This window comes from Saimiri boliviensis, chromosome 16 (assembly GCF_048565385.1).
Source record: "Saimiri boliviensis isolate mSaiBol1 chromosome 16, mSaiBol1.pri, whole genome shotgun sequence".
In the NCBI taxonomy this organism is placed as follows: domain Eukaryota; kingdom Metazoa; phylum Chordata; class Mammalia; order Primates; family Cebidae; genus Saimiri; species Saimiri boliviensis.
In genome coordinates, this window is record NC_133464.1 from 14,287,694 (window position 1) to 14,293,693 (window position 6,000).

Here is a 6,000-nt window from a genome sequence, read left to right on the forward strand (position 1 = left end):
CATACACGTGATGCTGGTGACACTGGTTGCCACCACCGAGACCTGGGGGAGGGGCACGCGTCCTTCTGCACCTTCTGAATTTTGGGCAATGTCGATGCATAACCCTATGCAATAAGCTGATCACAATTTGGTAACATTTTTGAATTATGAATGCTGTTACTAACTTACCTTGGATTCATTTATTCCTTCAGCCACTGGGTATGTGGCCGGCACAGAAGCACAGGGGCAGACTCAGCATCATCCTGAAGGGGCTGCTCTTGTGCAAAGTCTTCAGAGCTTCTGGGGTCCCACAGTGGAGACTCTCCCACCATAAACCCTCCTCTGCCTCAAATTCACTGATTTTCAGCAGTGGTGGGTTATGATGCTATGAAAGTCTGTCTTTCCACCCATTGTGTCTTCAAATCCCCACCTCCCACGCTCGGGGGACTAAGAAACCAAAGGGTTGCCAGTGTAAAGAGGCACTGCCGTGTAGCACTGTAGAAGGACTGTGGGCACTGGGAGCCACCGAGGGGCCCGATACGATGGAGCACGGGCAGATTTGCCCTTTGGGAACAAGATTTGTTGGCCAGGCAGGCACCTGCTGCAATTATTCCAGTAACATCGAAGGTAAGTGAAAAGCAAACCCACGTAGAAGCAGCCACAGCAGCCGTCATCCCCAGGGTCTCTTAATTACGCAACCCTGGACAGAACTGATAGGTGGTGACTGGCTCCCTCCTGCGGAGTGAATGAAGCCAGTGCCACAATACCTGGGTGATACGCACTTGAGAAGAAACAGTTGCACAGTTCTTCACAGAGACTGGCTGCCATGGTTATCATGCCAACTCTGCTGTTTTGGCCAAAGGTGCACGGTTCTGTCCCACTTCGCCCTTCCATCAGAAGCTTCTTGTCCTGGTGCCATCAGCCTCGCCTCCGATTCCAGCCCGGGGAGGGCGAGCAGCTCCAGCAAGTCAGCTCAAGCAGGCACGGCTTGTCTGTTGCATCCCACGTGTGGTAGGCTGAAAAATGGCCTCCCAAGGGTACGTCCATGTCACAGTCCATGGAGCCCGTAAATGTAAATGTGGCCTTATTTGGGGAAAAGTTCTTTGCAGATGTGACTAAGGATCTTTGGCTGAGGAGAACATCCCATCTTATTGCTGGATGGGCCTGGATGTCATCACAAGAGTGTCTTTTTCTTTTTTCCGGAGTCTCGCTCTGTTGCCCAGGCTGCTGTGCAGTGGTATGATCTCAGCTAACTGCAACCTTCACCTCTTGGGTTCAAGTCAAATGATTCTCCTGCCTCAGCCTCCCAAGTAGCTGGGACTACAGGCAATGTGCTACCACGCCCAGCTAATGTTTGTATTTTTTTAGTAGAGATGGGATTTCACCATGTTGGCCAGGATGGTCCCTATCTCCTGACCTTGTGATCCACCCGCCTCGGCCTCCCAAAGTGTTGGGATTACAGGCATGAGCCACCACGCCCAGCTACAAGGGTTCTTTTAAGAGAGAGGCAGAGGAAGATGTGAGGACACACAGAGGAGAAGGTGATGTGAAGATGAGGCAGAGGTCGGAGTGACAAGCCCACGTGGCACAAGCTTAGCTGGAGGAGGTCAGGAAGGAGCCTCCCTAGCCCTTGGAAGGGAGCAACACATATCTACAATAACACAAGTGCACGTATCTTCTCAAGACACTGATTTTGTTGTCCTTGGTTTCTGTTGTCCTCTCACCTAGTAGTGAGAGAGCCGGTCCCTATCCATTCTGTTTTTCACTTTTTGGGACCCTCCATACTGCTTTCTGTTATGGCTGTGCTAATGTACATTCCCACCAACAGTGTGCACGGTTTCCCTTCTCCACATCCTCACCAACACGTCTTTCATCTTTTTGGTAATAGACATCCTAACAGGTGTGAGGTGGTGTCTCCCTGTTGTTTTAATTTGCATTGCTCTGATGGTTAGTGATGTTGAACATTTTTCATAGACCTGTTGGCCATTTGTATGTCTTCTTTTGAGAAATCTTCATACAGGTCCTTGGCCCATTTTTAAAATCAGAGTATTTGTTTCCTTGCTATTGAGTTGTTTGAGTTCCGTATATATCTTGGATGTTGACCCCTTATCAGATGCATGGGTTTACAGTTTTTTTCCTATTCCATAGGCTGTCTCTTCTCTCTGTTGCTGGTTTCCTTTCCTCTGCAGAAGCCTTTCAATTGGATGCACTTTCGTTTGTCTATTTCCACTTTTGTTTCCTGTGCTTTTGGGGTTATATCCAAGAAATCATTGCCCAGACTAACATCATGAAGATTTCCCCCTATATTTTCTTCTAGTACTTTTACAGTTTCCAAGTCTTAAGTTTCAGTCTTGAATCCATTTTGAGTTGATTTTTGTAGATGGTGTGAGATAAGGAGATATTTCATTCTTCTGCATGTGATATTAAGGGAAGTTTTATAAATGGAAGATTAAAGGACTAGCCAACTAGAAATGTGATTATGATCACTGTTAACTGGATAAAGTGACACCTATAGCTTTATTCTTTACCCATATTCTAGACTAGGATTTATTACACTGAGGCCCATTAAAAATGCTTGGCAGAGGTCGGGCACAGTGGCTCAAGCCTGTAATCCCAGCACTTTGGGAGGCCGAGGCAGGTGGATCATGAGGTCAAGAGATTGAGACCATCCTGGTCAACATGGTGAAACCCCATCTCTACTAAAAATGCCAAAAAAAAAAAAAAAATTAGCTGGGCATGGTGGCCTGTGCCTGTAATCCCAGCTACTCAGGAGGCTGAGGCAGGAGAATTGCCTGAACCCAGGAGGCGGAGGTTGCGGTGAGCCAAGATTGCGCCATTGCACTCCAGCCTGGGTAACAAAAACGAAACTCCGTCTAAAAAAAAAAAGCTTGGCAAAGTGGAGGGAAGAACGTGGTGCCTTGTCACATGTCCTTTGGGAACTAAATTTCGTGATGTTTTCATGTCTGTGATCATCTTAAAAAATGAGTAGGGTTTTTTTGGACCAAGTGGATGGTGCATTCCAAGCAAGCCGTGCTCGCAGGGTCAGGCTCGTGCTATGTCGGTGGTGGGATGTGCCTGCCGATCTGCCCTCAACAGGTTTTGCTTTTAATGCAGTTTCTCAAACTGAGGTCCCCTTTTAAAAAAAAAAAAAAATTAAATTCACAAGAAAGTATTTTCTTTCAAAGCGGCCTGCGTGGATCTTGCATTTAAGACAGGCCACTGTAACCATGCCTGGTGGGACTTGTGCAAGGAGTATGTGGCTTAGGGCGGGGGCTTGACCTGGGGTTAAGTCCTACACCCATTTCTTCTGTGCTGTGTGACTCTGGACAGGCAACTCAACCTCTCTGAGCTATGGCTTCCTGCTGTCTACGTGGCAATGCTAACAATATTACCCAATAGTGTTGTCATAAATATTTCATGAGATAGCGTTCAGAAAGGGCTTCCTTAGCACAGCGCCCTTTATATAGCTGATGTTATATTATGCTCATGAATACTAGTCAGCCAGCAGAAAGTGTGGGGTAATCACAGCAGCAGGGTGGCTGACATCACAGCAAGGATGTCAGCGCCTGGGCCAGTCACCTCGTCATGCTCCCTTCCCACCACAAGGGAGCGCAGGCACGCGCTCAATTTATTTCATAAGCAAGAACGCGGAGCATCCGCTGGGGGGCGCAGGTTTCCCGTACGCAGCAGGCGGCGCTCCTGGGCGTCTCTGGGTCCGCTTCCTGTTCTCACTGGGTTCTAAAGGCCAGACTCTCATCGGAAGCATCAATGATAAAAAGAGCTGCAATTTATTTCACATCAGCTGGGCTCTGAGTGAAGCTGTGTGTGTCTGGGGAGGGTGTCGGTGTGTCTGTGTGTGTGTGTCTGTGTGCATGCTTGTGTGTCTATGAGAGGATCTGTGTGTGTCTGTGAGTCTGCGCATTTGTGTGTGTGTGTGTATGTGTGTCTGTGTATGTATGTCTGTGTCTTCATGTGTCTGTGTATCTGTGTGTGTCTGTGCATGTTTGTGTATCTGTGTGGATCTGTGTGTGTGTTCTGCGTGAGTCTGTGTGTGTGTCTCTGTATGTGTGTCTGTGTGTGTGTCTGTGTGCATGCTTGTGTGTCTGAGAGGATCTGTGTGTGTCTATGAGTCTGCGCGTTTGTGTGTGTGCGTCTGTGTGTGTATGTGTGTCTATGTATGTCTGTGTCTTCATGTGTCTGTGTGTGTATCTGTGTGTGTCATGTGTGCATGTTTGTGTATCTATGTGTGGATCTGTGTGTGTGTTCTGCGTGAGTCTGCATGTATGTGTGACTCTCCATGTTTTTGTGTCATGGATGTGTCTGTGTGTCTGCATGCGTATCTATGTCTCTGTGTGTCTGTGTCTGCATGTGTCTATGTGACTGTATGTGTCTGTGTGTGTGTGTTTGTGAGTGGATCTGTGTGTGTTTGTGTGTCTGAGTCTGTGTTTGTGTGTCTGTGTATGTGACTGTGTCTGTGTGTGTCTGTTTCTGTGCACATGTGTGTGCATGTGAGTGCCTGTGGGTACATACAGACACACATCATACGTACATATGCCCATATAATGTGTTCTAGGTATTTAGTATATAGTTCAGGGTGGAGAGCACAGCATGAACACAATGAAGAAAAATTGTACAGAGAAGCAGATATTCTCAGGACCAAAATTATTATAATAATAATAATTATTATTATTTTTTTGAGACGGAGTTTCACTCTTGTTGCCCAGGCTGGAGTGCAATGGCGCGATCTCGGCTCACCGCAACCTCTGCCTCCTGGGTTCAGGCAATTCTCCTGCCTCAGCCTCCTGAGTAGCTGGGATTACAGGCACACACCACCATGCCCAGCTAATTTTTTGTATTTTTAGTAGAGACGGGGTTTCACCATGTTGACCAGGATTGTCTCGATCTCTTGACCTCGTGATCCACCCACCTCGGCCTCCCAAAGTGCTAGGATTACAGGCTTGAGCCACCGCGCCCGGCAAAATTATTTATTTACTTACTGAGACAGTCTTTTTCTGTTGCCCAGGCTGGCGTGTAGTGTTGTGATCACAGCTCATTGCAGCCTCAACCTCCTGGACCCAAGTGATCCTTCCACCTCAGCCTCCTGAGTAGCAGGGACTACAGTCATGTGCCACTACACCTGGCTAATTTATTTATTATTTTTAGTAGAGACAAGGTCTGGCTGTGTAGCCCAGGCTGGTCTTGAATTCCTGGCCCAAGTGATCCTCCTGCCTTGGCCTCCCAAAGTGCTGGGGATACAGGCCTGAGCCACCGCACCCAGCCTTGAGAAATTCTTTTCTCTGAATTATCTTCCTGGGATAAATCGGTACTCACTATCAGCAGAGAGGCTTGATGTATCCAGGCAGCTTTCTGAACAGTGTTTCTGGTGCAGGAGGAGATTTTTACTGTCCACAGCGCAGAAGTGTGAGACAGGACCCGGCGTATACGGGTGCTTCATTCGTTGTGAGATTAAAAGCTGTTATATGTAGCTCTGCTATTAAGAAGGTCTTTTTCTTGGAGGCTTCAGAGGCCAAGTGGTTACTCTAAGATGCTCTGAGGCAATTATCATGGAGAGCTCAGGCAGTTGAGGAAAACAGACTTGGGGCCGTATACACACAGAAAAAAAGATTGGAAGGAAATATCACAAAACAGCAACCCATGATTACCTCTGGATGGTGGTCTTGACTGTTTATTTTCTTTGTGCTTGCAAACATATCCCATGCTTTCTACAAGAGCATGAATTACTTTTATAGACAGAAAAAAACAATTTACAGATTCACATTCATCAAAGCCAGTCCCAGCTGAGGCAGATAAAGGTGAGTGATAGATGATGAGGTGCTGCTGAGGTCAGGGAATTGCTTCATCAGGGCCTTTGCACTCAGATCTCAGTGTGTGAATAGCGCTGCGCTTGGGGATGAGGGAGGCGGCAGGAGGAGCCACGATCCCGCCATCAAGGGGAGGGAAGTGATGGAAGGGAAGGGACCTTTAGGATTTATTGTACCCCAGACACAGTCCATACGCACG